The following is a 13,599-nucleotide window of genomic DNA, read 5'->3' as shown; positions in this document are numbered from 1 at the left end:
AAATCCTTCCAGGCAGAAGAGCAGGTAGGAACAGACAGCAAGTCAGGGAACATGGGCCCTCGAGGAGCGAGTACCGGTTTCCTGATAGCGACCTGAAAAGCAAGTGAGGCCCCCGAGGAGCGGGTATCCCATTAGCGTTAAGAGTCCAAAGGAAATTGGAGAGGCAGCGTAGCTGGGTACGGAGAGCGAATCCCATCCGTAAGAATACCCCTTGCTAACTCAAAAGCTAGCAAACATCATAGGCTTTAAATATCTGGGCAGCGTGACATCATCACAAGGGGACGCCCCTGAGGTTCGCGCCAAGTAGGAAATAAGAGTGAGGGCTGCGTGGCGCGCGTGCCCTAAGGTACCAGCGGAGCACGGCGGGAGGCAGCACCCAAGCCTGTCCGGGGATGCCGGAGAGGATGGCAGGAAGACGCCGTGGCAGCCAGGCATCCATCCATAGTGAGAAGAGGTGCATAGAAAGAAAGGTAGGCGGAGTGAAGCCGTCGGGAAGGGACGGTTGCAACAGAAATGTAAGGTAATCTCCTAAAGTTATGGGGTTAGTTAGCTAATTACATTTATTAATATACTCTAAGCAAGTCAAGATCTCTGATTTGTTAAGTTTACTAATGATGCAGAGCTTTATTCAGTATAAGCCGATACTGAGCAGCAAGTACTATAGACATATGTATTGTCTGTTTCAGTGGTTCCCAAACCTGTCGTGGAGGACCCCAGCCTATGAGATTTTCAGGATATCTGCAACGAATAAGTATGAGATATATTTGCATGCAGTGGAAGCAGTACATGCAAATCTCCCTCATGCTTATTCATTGCAGATATCCTGAAAACCTGACTAGCTGGGAGTCTCTCAGGATAGGTTTGTTTAATTTTATTCTAACTGCTAAACCTGAAAAGTCTAACAAATAAAAGTCTGATTCTGTGGATAACTCCCATGGTCTTTTCTGAGCTATTCGAATTATGTAGACATAGGAGGTGATAGAGGTAATTGTCTATAGCACTATACGTCCCGACAGGTGTGGGGGAAGGGAAAGGGGGTGCACTAGATCAGACAGGTTACAGAACACCCTTATACTTCCTATACCCCTGCTGTCATTCCCAGGGTATGCTGTAAACAGGAGGAGAGACTCCACCACCACAGCCCCCACAATTTCATCTCTCTACCCTGTTTATTAAAGGATGGGTAAACCCACACGGTCTATAAAACACCTGAAGGTTGGGAGGAGAGGCTGAGATGCCAGAGAATATAATAAATGTTCTTCTGCTCCAGGTAAGTTGGAGTGGTTGTTCTCACAGTGCTTGGGACACACTTAGCCAGTCCGATTTTCACGCAATTCATATGCCATGGAGGCAGTGTTTGCAAATCTATCTCATGCATATTCATTGTGGATATCGTGAGAACCTGACTGGCTAGGTGTGTCTCGAGGACTGGGTTGAGAAGCCTTGGGTGGAAGATATGTGATAGCACTAGATATCTGTCTAAAAGGCCAGATAATTTTAATAAAACAAAGCATTTTATGGATGGTAACTGAGGCAATATGGGTTACAAAACACTCACTTTCCTTAACTGCACCACAGTTAATCGTTGCAAGAACTATATTATCTCGAAAGACCAAATTAAAATGCTTGCTGTTTATGTGGATTCTGATCTGGCCTTTTCAAAACAAATTACTAATGTTGTGCAGTCTTGCTTTAGTCATCTTAGAATGATTTGTAACCTGCGATCCTAGCTCACAAGAGAATATCTTGCCATAGTCATCCATACGTTAGTGATAACGTGCCTAGGTAATTGCAATTCGTTATATGCTGGTCTTAGAAGTTCTTCCTTAAATCACCTGCAACTTATTAAAAATAACTGCCGCTAGAAAACTTTGTAATCTTAGGAAATTTGATCATATTTCATCACGTCTACTTTCACTTCATTGGTTACCAATAGTTTATAGTGTGCAATTTAAGGTGTTATCTTTTGTTTTTTAAAGCTTTCTGTAACTCTTGTCCTGGTTATTTCACCGTTCAGATTCCCTTTTATTTTCCAAATAGATGTTTAAGATCTTTTCAAGAAATACTCTTGGAACTATCCATGGTGAAAGAGGCCCAGTTAATGGATACCAGGCTAAAAGCTTTTTCTTATCTGGCTCGATCTTTATGGAATTCATTGCTAAAAGGTATCTGGTCTGTCGAAGACTGTCTTAGTTTTCATAAATCCTGTAGGAAATCCTGGCTATTCATTACAGCATTTCATTAAATGTTTCAAGAAGAGCTGCTGAGTTTCTGTTTATGAATTTTAATTTTTGAATATTGTGAGGTTTTTACTTCATATTTATTTTGTCGATATTGGGTAAGGTTTGGTCTTCATTTTTGCTTGTATTTCTTGTTGCATGTTATGCATGCGCCCAGAGCCCTAGCTGGAGGGGCGGTTTTGCAAACTGTAAATAAATAAATAAATAAATAAATAAATGATCAATGTAGGAAATGGACTCCCATTCAGGAAACAGGTACATTAAGACAAATTACTGCATATGATCCATATGATTAATTGCATGCGTTGCACCAATTCGCACTCCTGTTCTTCCTACCCCCACTGTTTCGCTGTATTTCTCTCAGTTCCATGTAAACCGATATGATGTATCTACAAATGTCGGTATAGAAAAGTTGTTAATTAAATAAATAAATAGATAGACAAATATGATCCAACATTAATGTAGAAACATATACTAACACTTTTTTTCCTTTCTTTTCTCTTTACACAGGTTCACCTTGTTCAGCAGAAAGCAAAAATGTTTCCTCACAGATACATTTCTCTCAGAATTCCATTCACCTTTTTTTCTATTTAAGCCTGTGTTAGCTCTATTGGCCAGGGGTCCCCAAACAAGGGTCCTCGAAGGCCTGGATTTCCACAATGAATATGCATGAGTTCTAGTTGCACACAGTGGAGACAGAGTGAGCAAACAGATCTCATGGGCGTTCATTGGGGCAATCCCCAAAAATCCAGCTGGGTTGCGGCTCTCAAGGTCCGAGTTTGGGAACCCCTTGCTATAGGTTCTTACACCTTGTATTTCTTTTCTTATTGCTTCAAGCACTTTTACACGTAGATTGCACAAACCAAATACATTTGTTGTGGTGCTTTATGGCCCTGTCTGAATATAACTGTTGTTTTTTTTTTTGTATTGCAGGTTTGCCAGAAGCAAGCACCAATGTCATCAGAAAAATGCTTAAAACGCACCACTATTTTTTCATACAGAGTAGTTCGACTGGTTGTGGGGCATGATTCCTTCCTGAAAAAGTTCTTTCACTTTATGCTCCAGGTCCTTTGATTCCCTCTGTCAGGCAAGGTAGGCAGGGTTCAATTTGTTTCCCCAAACTTAACTTGTCTAGGGTCTTATCATTGGGATCCTAACAGAGCTCCATTTGTCTACTAATATTTTGATCAGAATCATTTCTGTAGCTCTGTGGAATGCAAATATGTATGCCGTAGATGAGCTCATGATGACTTGTCCATTGCCATCTTTCAGCAGGCGTCTCCTGGTCCTGATAAGATGAATTAGTCCCACAGTGCAGGCTTTTCTCAGCACCTCTTGACCATGTCACTTAGGTTTCTCCCAGTAACACCTGTGCTCCTTAAGCTTAAAACAAATTAAAAAATAAAAGAGAAGCTATCTCCTTTGCACTACTTAATCATCTGCTGTCTGATATATGTACTGCTCATTGGTCAGAATACCTGATAATCTTTCTATTAAAAAATAAAATGACATGTGTCCCTAGTGCTGATTTCTTGCTGCAATAGGTCTCACTGTTAAGCACTACACTCTGTTTCACTCACTGGTTCAAAAAAACTTAGGGATTTATCATACACACAATACTGATTTACACACAGAACTTTCAGTCTTTTAGGCAAATCTGGTTTCTCCACATAGCAGCCAAATCCTTTATCTCAGGTACTTACACAACCAAAGTACCATTGCACTTATGAGTCTCACAAAAAGGATTTATTTTCTCACACTCTGCACAGTTTTCGTGTTTTATTTATTTCAAACCTCTCTAACTCGCTAGTCATAAAAATATTTATTTATTTAAAAACATTTGTTACCTGCCCTAAACATAGGAAGGGCAGGTACAATAAAAGCACACATAATAGATAACAAAAATTACATCATGATGAAATGAAAATTAATAAAAGTTAAAATAACAATACATTATAAATCAAATTACAAACACAAAACAAATCAAATTAATAAATTGAACACAAATTTTGCTGCACAAACAACCCTGGAGGTAACCCAGGGAGGACTGCATGTACATTGCTTGATGATGGGATACCAGATGGATTATAAATTGTTAACTGTGTTTGGAAATGTTTTTTTTAAAAAGGTGGGTCTTTAGTGCTTTTTAAAGAAGTTTCTTTCATGAAGGCATCTTCTTTTGATAAGGTGTTCCAAAGAAGTGGGCCAAGTGAAAAAAAGATATGCTCTCTTATTTCCTCGAGGTGAGTTAGTTTTGGAGAGGGGAAGTCGAGGAATGTTTGACTTGCTGATCTAAGCAAATGAGAGGGAATATGAATTTTAAAAGACAGGAATTCCAAGGTGAATGAATATTATGAATTGTGGAATGTATGATCATGGCCAATTTGTATTGTATATGGTATGATATTGGGAACCAATGTAATGATTCAAGGACAGGGGTAATATGATCATGGATAGGAATGCTGGTTAAAAGTCTCGCTGCAGTATTCTGCATAATTTGTAATGAGTGAATGGTGTATGCTGGGAGACCAATAAGAAGGAAGTTACAATAATCTATGCCAGAGAATAAAAGTGATTGTAAAACAGAGCGAAAATCAGAATGTTCAAGAAGAGGTTTAGGGTGACGAAGTAGCCGTAGTTTATGAAATGCTGAGTGACCATTGTGAAATGGTCATGCATGGAAAGAGAGGGGTCAATGGTGACTCTGAAATTGCGAACAGTTTGTGAAACAGTAATAGTCTGATTATCAAAGGAAAAACCTGTTGGAGTATTTTTGTCAGGGAAATGTGATAAAAGAATGATTTCTGTTTTTGAGGCATTAAGTGCTAATTTGTTTTGGTGAAGCCATTTTTGAATGGCTGTGAGACAGCAAATGAGAAATGATTCAGTTAATGCCCATGTTTCTTTCAAGGGAAAAAATAATTGGATGCCATCTGCATGAAGTTTGTGGTGAACTCCAAGGCTGGCTAAAATGCTGCATAATGGTGTTAAATATATATTAAATAAAACCGCCAAAAGAGCGGAACCTTGAGATACACCAGAACTGAGGGAAGTCTAAGAGGAGGTATAGGATTCAATATGAGCTTGTTGGACCCTATTAGTAAGGTACGAAGAAAACCAGGACAGAACAGAGCCAGTTGTCCCAAGAGAGTGCAACCTAGAGAGCAGGATTTGGTGATCAACTGTGTCAAATGCAGAAGAAATGTCAAGAAGACAAAGAAGAAAGGCTGTAACCCAATCAAAACCTCTTCTTACCCTGTCAAAGCTCGAGAGTAATAATAGTTCAGTGCTATGATGTTTTCTGAAACCAAACTGGTATTGGTATAGTGATAGGAGTATACTACCGTCCACCTGGACAAAATGGTCAGACAGATGATGAAATGCTAAGAGAAATCAGGGAAGCTAACCAATTTGGCAGTGCCATAATAATGGGAGATTTCAATTACCCCAATATTGACTGGGTAAATGTAACATCAGGAATTGCTAGAGACATAAAGTTCCTGGATGTAATAAATGACTGCTTCATGGAGCAATTGGTTCAGGGACCAACAAGAGAGGGAGCTATTTTAGATTTAACTCTTAGTGGAATGCAGCAGGATTTGGAGAGAGAGGTAAAGGTGGTAGGGCCACTTGACAACAGTGATCATAACATGATCAAATTTAAACTAATAACTGGAAGGGGGACAATAAGTAAATCTACAGCTCTAACACTAAACTTTCAAAAGGGAAACTTTGATAAAATGAGGAAAATAGTTAGAAAAAAACTGAAAGGTGCAGCTGCAAAACTTAAAAGTGTTCAACAGGCATGGACATTGTTTAAAAATACGATCCTAGAGGCGCAGTCCAGATGTATTCCACACATTAAGAAAGGTGGAAGGAAGGCAAAATGATTACTGTCATGGTTAAAAGGTGAGGTGAAAGAGGCTATTTTAGCCCAAAAAAATCCTTCAAAAATTGGAAGAAGGATCCATCTGAAGAAATAGGATAAAACATAAGCATTGTCAAGTTAAGTGTAAAACATTGATAAGACAGGCGAAGAGAGAATTTGAAATGAAGTAGGCCATAGAAGTAAAAACGCATAATAAAAACCTTTTAAAATATATCCAAAGCAAGAAACCTGTAAGGGAGTCGTTTGGACCAATAGATGACCGAGGGGTTAAAGGGGCTCTTAGGGAAGATAAGGCCATTGCAGAAAGACTAAATTAATTCTTTGCTTCCGTGTTTACTAATGAGGATGTTGGGGAGATACCAGTTCCGGAGATGGTTTTCAAGGATGATGAGTCAGATGAACTGAACCAAATCACTGTGAACCTGGAAGATGTAGTAGGCCAGATTGACAAACTAAAGAGTAGCAAATCACTAGAACTGGATGGTATGCATCCTAGGGTACTGAAGGAACTAAAAAATGACATTTCTGATCTATTAGTTAAAATTTGTAACCTATCAAAATCATCCATTGTACCTGAAGACTGGAGGGTAGCCAATGTAACCCCAATATTTAAAAAGGGCTCCAGGGGCGATCCGGGTAACTATAGACCAGTGAACCTGACTTCAGTGCCAGGAAAAATAATGGAAACTATTCTACAGATCAAAATTGTAGAGCATATAGAAAGACATGGTTTAATGGAACACAGTCAAAATGGATTTACCTAAGGAAAGTCTTGCTTAACAAATCTGCTTCATTTTTTTGAAGGGGTTAATAAACATGTGGATAAAGGTGAACTGGTAGATGTAGTGTATTTGGATTTTCAGAAGGCGTTTGACAAAGTCCTATTGCGCTTAGAGGTGGATCCTTGTCCTGGAGCAGTGGGGAATGACTCCCTGGTAGGGACCAGGAAGCACCTGCCCCCAGGGGGCGGAGCACAGGAGGCTAGGATGAGCTTCACCACTGGAAGCCCGAGGTCCCCCCGGGTGGAGCCCGTAGGGACCCGGCCTACTTGGACTTAGGTGGGCCTCGCAGGGTCTCCTGGAGAGGTAGTAGAGAGGCGTGCCCACGATCAGCAAGGGAGCGCGGTCGGACTTCACGCTGTTGGCCTGGAGAGGCAAGGAAGGCCCAAACAGCGTAGGCGATGACAAGGCAAGGGACAGAGCCAGAATCAGGAGACGTGGTCACAAGGCAGGCAGAGGTCAGGATGCAGGCAGCAGACAGGAAGTTCAAGGAACAGGCCGAGATCAGTACCAGAGAGAAAGTCCGAGGGTACTACCTGGGAGGATGGACAGACAGATGCTGGAACAGAAGGACGCTGGAACAGAGGGATGCTGGAACAAGGCTGGAACAAGACTGTGAACGCTGAGCCAAACTAGTACACTTACAGTGTCGACCTGATTGCTAAGGCAAGGAAGTGCAGGAATGGACTTCCTTATATTGTTCATCAATCAGGGCGCACTGCGGCGCTAGGACCCTCCCCATGCCCTACAAGAGGCCAGGCGTTCCGCGCGCACGCGCATGTAGGGGCATGGCCAATGCCACTGGAGACTACGAACTCCGGCGTGAGGCCTAGTGCATAGGGGAAGGCCCAGCGACCACCGCCACAGGACGCCAAGGCCTAGAGGAGCTCGCGGCTGCTGCTGGGGAGGCCGACCCATGACCTGCAGAGGAGCTATCGAGGTAAGTAGGCCCGCGGGGCGCGCAACAGTACCCCCCTTCTAGGCCTCCCTCTACGCAGCCGTGGCTTGTCAGGATGGGTTCTATGGAAGGCTTTAAGGAGTTCTTTGTCAAGAATATTATGAGAAGGTTCCCATGAATTCTCCTCAGCCCCATAACCCTCCCAGGCTAGGAGGTACTCCCATCTACCTCGACGCCGACGGACGTCGAGGATCTCTCTTACCTGAAGAGATGAGTCTGGTTCAGTGGAGATCCATGGAGGTGAAGGATCTCTAAGAGAGGGCCAGGAGAGGATCAAGGGTTTCAACAGCGAGACATGGAACGTGTTATGGATGTCCATGGCACGTGGTAGCTGTAGCTGATACGACATTGCTCCCACTCTTCGAAGCATCAGAAACGGACCAATGTACTTGGGAGCCAGGCGATGAGAAGGAAGTCTCAACCTTATGTGTCGGGTGCTTAACCACACCTTCTGACCAGGACGGAAGAGTGGAGCGGGACGTCTGTGGGCATCAGAAGTACGCTTGGAGCATTCAGTGGTCTGGGTAAGGCGTTCTTTAACCTGATTCCACACCTGGCAAATGGTGTGGGCCATGAACTGTGCCGCTGGGGAAGGAACAGTCAGAGGAACTGGAAGTGGCAGCCGAGGTTGTCGTCCGAATACCACAGAGAATGGAGATACATTGGTGGCGACAACTCAGCCCAGGGTAGCAAATCAGACCAGTTGTCCTGCTGGTCATTCACGTAGGAACAGAGGAAAGTTTTCAAGGTCTGATTGGTCCTTTCAGCTTGACCATTGGCCTGTGGATGATAGGCCGACGTAAAATTCAATGTAATATTAAATTTCTTGCATAAGGAGCGCCAGTATCTGGCGGCAAACTGTGGTCCTCGGTCGAATATTATCTCTTTTGGGAGTCCATGGAGACGAAAAACATTTTTCAGGAACAATTTGGCTAGTTCTGGGGCCGATGGGAGGCCCAGCAAGGGAATAAAGTGACCCATTTTCGAAAAACAGTCGATGATGACCCAAATTATGGTATTGTTCTGAGATGGAGGCAGGTCTGTGATGAAGTCCTTTGAGATGCTGGACCATGGCTCAGTAGGTGCTGGAAGGGGCTGGAGTAGGCCCCAAGGCCTTCCGGTAAGTGGCTTCTGTTGGGCGCAGACGGGACAGGAATCCACATAGTTACGAGAATCTTGCACCATGTTGGGCCATCAGTAATATCTCCGCAGCATCTATAGGGTCCTGGTACGACCCGGGTGTCCTGCCAACTTGGAATCATGGGTCCATTTCAGAACTCGTTCATGTAATCTCCATGGAATGACGGTTTTCCCCACTGGAACTGTGGTGGTCACGGCAAGGGATACGCAGGCAGGATCTATGATGTGTCTGGGAACATCAGGAACATCCTCTGGTTCAAAGGATCTCGGTAGTACGTCAGCACAGAGGTTCTTGGGACCTGGGCGATAACGTAGGACAAAATTGAATCGTTCAAAGAAGATCGCCCATCGGGCTTGTCTAGGATTCAAGAGTTGAGCTTCTTTCAGGTGCTCAAGATTCTTATTGTCCATGAAAATGGTAAATTTATGTTGCGCCCCTTCCAACCAGGGGAGCCACTCTTGGAGCGCCAACTTGACTGCGAGAAGTTCTCGGTCACCCACAGTATAGTGATGCTCTATGGGAGAGAACTTGTGGGAGTAGAATGAACAAGGTATTAATTTACCCTTTGGAGACTTCAGACAGCTCCTGATTTAAGACAGCTCCTGCTCCAATTGCGGAGGCGTCGACTTCGATGACGAATGGACGTCTTGGGTCTGGATGCTGAAGAAAAGGTCCAGAACAGAAGACTTCTTTTAACGTCTGATAGGCGGCTTGTGCTTTGGATGTCCACACACAAATGTTAGCCCCTTTCTTGGTCATGGCGGTGAGTGGAGCAGCTAGGGTAGAATAATTGGCAATGAAGCTCCGGTAATAATTGGTGAAACCAAGGAAACTTTTTAAGGCCCATAGGCCTACTGGCTGGGGCCAATCTCAGAACCCTTGGACTTTCTCTGGATCCATGGAGAACCCTCGATCAGATATGATGTACCCTAGGAAGGGTAAGCGATTTTGCTGGAAGAGGCATTTTTCTAACTTGGCATATAGATAATTTTCTCTTAGATGTTGGAGGACAATCCGAACATGATCTCGATGGGATTCGAGGTCCTTGGAAAAGATCAAGATGTCATCAAGATATACGACCACGAATGAGTACAAGAGGTCTCGGAGGATTTCGTTCATAAGGCGTTGAATGACCGCTGGGGCATTGCATAGCCCAAAGGGCATCACTGTATATTCATAGTGACCATCCCTCATATTGAATGCGGTTTTTCAGATATCTTCGGGTTGGATGCGTACCAGATTGTACGCACCCCTCAGATCCAACTTGGTGAAGATCCATGCCCCTTGAAGGCAGTCAAACAGCTCACTGATAAGGGGCAGAGGGTAACGGGCTTTGCGGATTATAGCGTTGAGCCCTCTGTAATCAATACAAGGGTGTAGACCGCCGTCCTTCTTTTTAATGAAGAAAAAGCACGCTCTAGCGGGAGAATCAGAGGGATGAATGAACCCTTTTTCTAGGTTCTCTTTGATATACTCAGACATGGCTTGGGTTTCTGGGTAAGACAACAGGTAAGTTCTGCCCTTGGGAGGCGTCGTGCCCAGCAGAAGCTCTATGGAGCAACTGAATTTGCGTAACGGAGGCAAGCCTTCTGCTTCAAGAAGACGTCTTCAAACTCAACATACTGAGTAGGCAAGCCAGATAGAGTGGTAGACTTCATGACAGAGACTGCTGGGGATACTTGACGTAGGCATGTCTTCTGGCATTTGGAACCCCACTGCATCAACTGCAGGGAATGCCAATCGAACTGGGGTTCATGGATCTGGAGCTAAGGCAGCCCCAGGATGACTAGATGTGTGGAACGTTTTAACACATAGAAGGACACCTCCTCCTCGTGGAGAGTGCCCACGGTAAGACGGACAGCCACTGTTCGATGGGTGATGAGCCCTGGAAGATGTTCTCCTTGAATGGAGGCGATGCAGAGGCTCACATCTAATGGCTGAAGAGGAATGTTCAGAAGCTTGACAATGTCATCCATGATGAAGCTGCCACTTGCTCCTGTATCAACCAGAGCAATGGTGGTAAAGGAGTGGGCCTGGATGCCCAGAGAGACTGGAAGCAGGAATTGGGGGCCGGTGACGGTAGCGCCTAACCTCGGGACCCCTGCCGGGCTCAGGCGTTGCAGTTTTCCGGACGGGCCAGACAGAACTGCTGAAGATGTCCGGAAGTGCCACAATAAAGGCAAAGACCCTCCTTCCTCCAACGGAAACGTTCATTCGGAGTCAATCGCCCATGGTTCACCTCCATAGGTTCCATCACAGGAGGAGGTGGTGGTGCTGGAATCTTGGCTGGAGAACTCTGGACACGCGTGGGACGCGGTGTATGAGAGGAGGAAGCCTTTACTTCTAGGCGCCTTTGCTGGAGATGATGGTCAATCTTCCTGGTGAGAGAAATCAGGTCCTCTAGAGACGTGGGAGTCTCACAGACGGAGAGTTCATCTTTGAGAGCGCTGGAGAGTCCATCTAGAAAGATGGCTTGCAGACAATCTTCTTGCCTCCTGAGCTCAGTAGCCAGGGTCCTAAACTCCAGCGTATACTCACAGAGGGTCTGAGACCCTTGACAGAGATGGAGTAGTCTGTGGCTGGCTACAGCTGCATGGCCTGGGTCTCCGAAGGTCTGCTTGAAGAGAACAATAAACTCAGGTAGCTTGAAAAGCACAGGATCAGAGCGTTCCCATAAGGGAGGGGCCCATGCCGGAGCCTTCCCTTTCAGGCGGGAAAGGATGAAGGTCAATTTGGTTGATTCCTTCAGGAACAAGGATGGTTGCAGTGCAAATTGCATGAAGCACTGATTGAGGAATCCACGACAGGAGTGTGGGTCCCCATTGTATTGGGGAGGTGCAGGGAGCGCCAATGATGCTTTGGGTAGCATAGAGGCCGATAGGCCCACGGGATTAGCCAGAGCTGTATCTCGCAGCTGGGAACAAAGCTCTTCCACCGAAGAGGCTAACGATTCCAAAGCCCTGCGATGTTCTTGGACTGTGGCGGCCAAACCCTGTAGGGCCCTGGAGGCGGGAGACTCCGCTGAGTCCATGGCCTTGGCAACCTGTTGCATTTGGAGGTGGACCCTTGTCCTGACGCAGTGGAGAACGGCTCCCTGGTAGGGACCAGGAAGCACCTGCCCCGGGGGGGGGCAGAGCACAGGAGGAGACAGAGTCTAGGATGAGCTTCACCACTGGAAGCCTGAGGTCCCCCCGGGTGGAGCCCGTAGGGACCCGGGCCGCTTAGACTTAGGTGGGCCTCGCAGGGTCTCCTGGAGAGGTAGTAGAGAGGCGTGCCCACGATCAGCAAGGGAGCGCGGTAGGACTTCATGCTGTTGGCCTGGAGAGGCAAGGAAGGCCCAAACAGCATAGGCGATGACAAGGCAAGGGACAGAGCCAGAATCAGGAGACATGGTCACAAGGCAGGCAGAGGTCAGAATGCAGGCAGCAGACAGGAAGGTCAAGGAACAGGCCGAGGTCAGTACCAGAGAGACAGTCCGAGGGTACTACCTGGGAGGATGGACAGACAGACTCTGGAATAGAAGGACGCTGGAAGAGGGATGCTGGAACAAGACTGGAACAAGGCTGGAACAAGACTGGAACAAGGCTGGAACAAGACTGTGAACGCTGAGGCAAATTAGTACACTTACAGTGCCGACCCGATTGCCAAGGCAAGGAAGTGCAGGCAGGGACTTCCTTATATTGTTCCATCAATCAGGGCACGCCGCGGAGCTAGGACCCACCCCTGGTCCAACAAGAGGCCGGACGGTCCGCGTGCCTGCGTGTAGGAGCGGAGCCAATGCCACTGGAGACTCCGAACTCCGGTGTGAGGTCTGGTGAGCAGTGGAAGGCCCGGCAACCGCCGCCATGGGACGCCGAGGCCTAGAGGAGCTCGTGGTTGCTACTGGGGAGGCCGACCCGTGACCTGCAGAGGAGCTAGCAAGGTGAGCAGGCCCATGTGGGGGCCGGGCGCGGATGGGGAGCACAAGTCCCTCATGAGAGCCTTCTAAGAAAACTAAAAAGTCATGGGGTAGGAGGCAATGTCCTTTCGTGGATTACAAACTGGTTATAAGACAGGAAACAGAGAATAGGATTAAATGATCAATTTTCTCAGTGGAAAAGGGTAAACAGTGGATTGCCTTAGGGATCTGTACTTGGACCAGTGCTTTTCAATATATATATAAAAATGATCTGGAAAGGAATACATCGTGTGAGGTTATCAAATTTGCGGATGATCAAAATTATTCAGAATAGTTAAATCACAAGCGGATTGTGATACATTACAGGAGGACCTTGCAAGACTGGAATATTGGGCATCCAAGTGGCAGATGAAATTTAATGTGGACAAGTGCAACATGTTGTATGTAGGGAAAAATAACCCTTGCTGTAGTTACATGATGTTAGGTTCCATATTAGGAGCTACCACTCAGGAAAAAGATCTAGGCATCATAGTGGATAATATTTTAAAATCATCGGCTTAGTGTGCTGCAGCAGTCAAAAAAGCAAACAGAATGTTAGGAATTATTAGGAAGGGAATGGTTAATAAAACGGAAAATGTCATAATGCCTCTGTATCGCTCCATGGTGAGACCGCACCTTGAATACTGTGTACAAT

This window comes from Rhinatrema bivittatum, chromosome 3, assembly GCF_901001135.1.
Source record: "Rhinatrema bivittatum chromosome 3, aRhiBiv1.1, whole genome shotgun sequence".
Classification (NCBI taxonomy): domain Eukaryota; kingdom Metazoa; phylum Chordata; class Amphibia; order Gymnophiona; family Rhinatrematidae; genus Rhinatrema; species Rhinatrema bivittatum.
Note: the sequence above shows the minus strand (reverse complement) of the source record.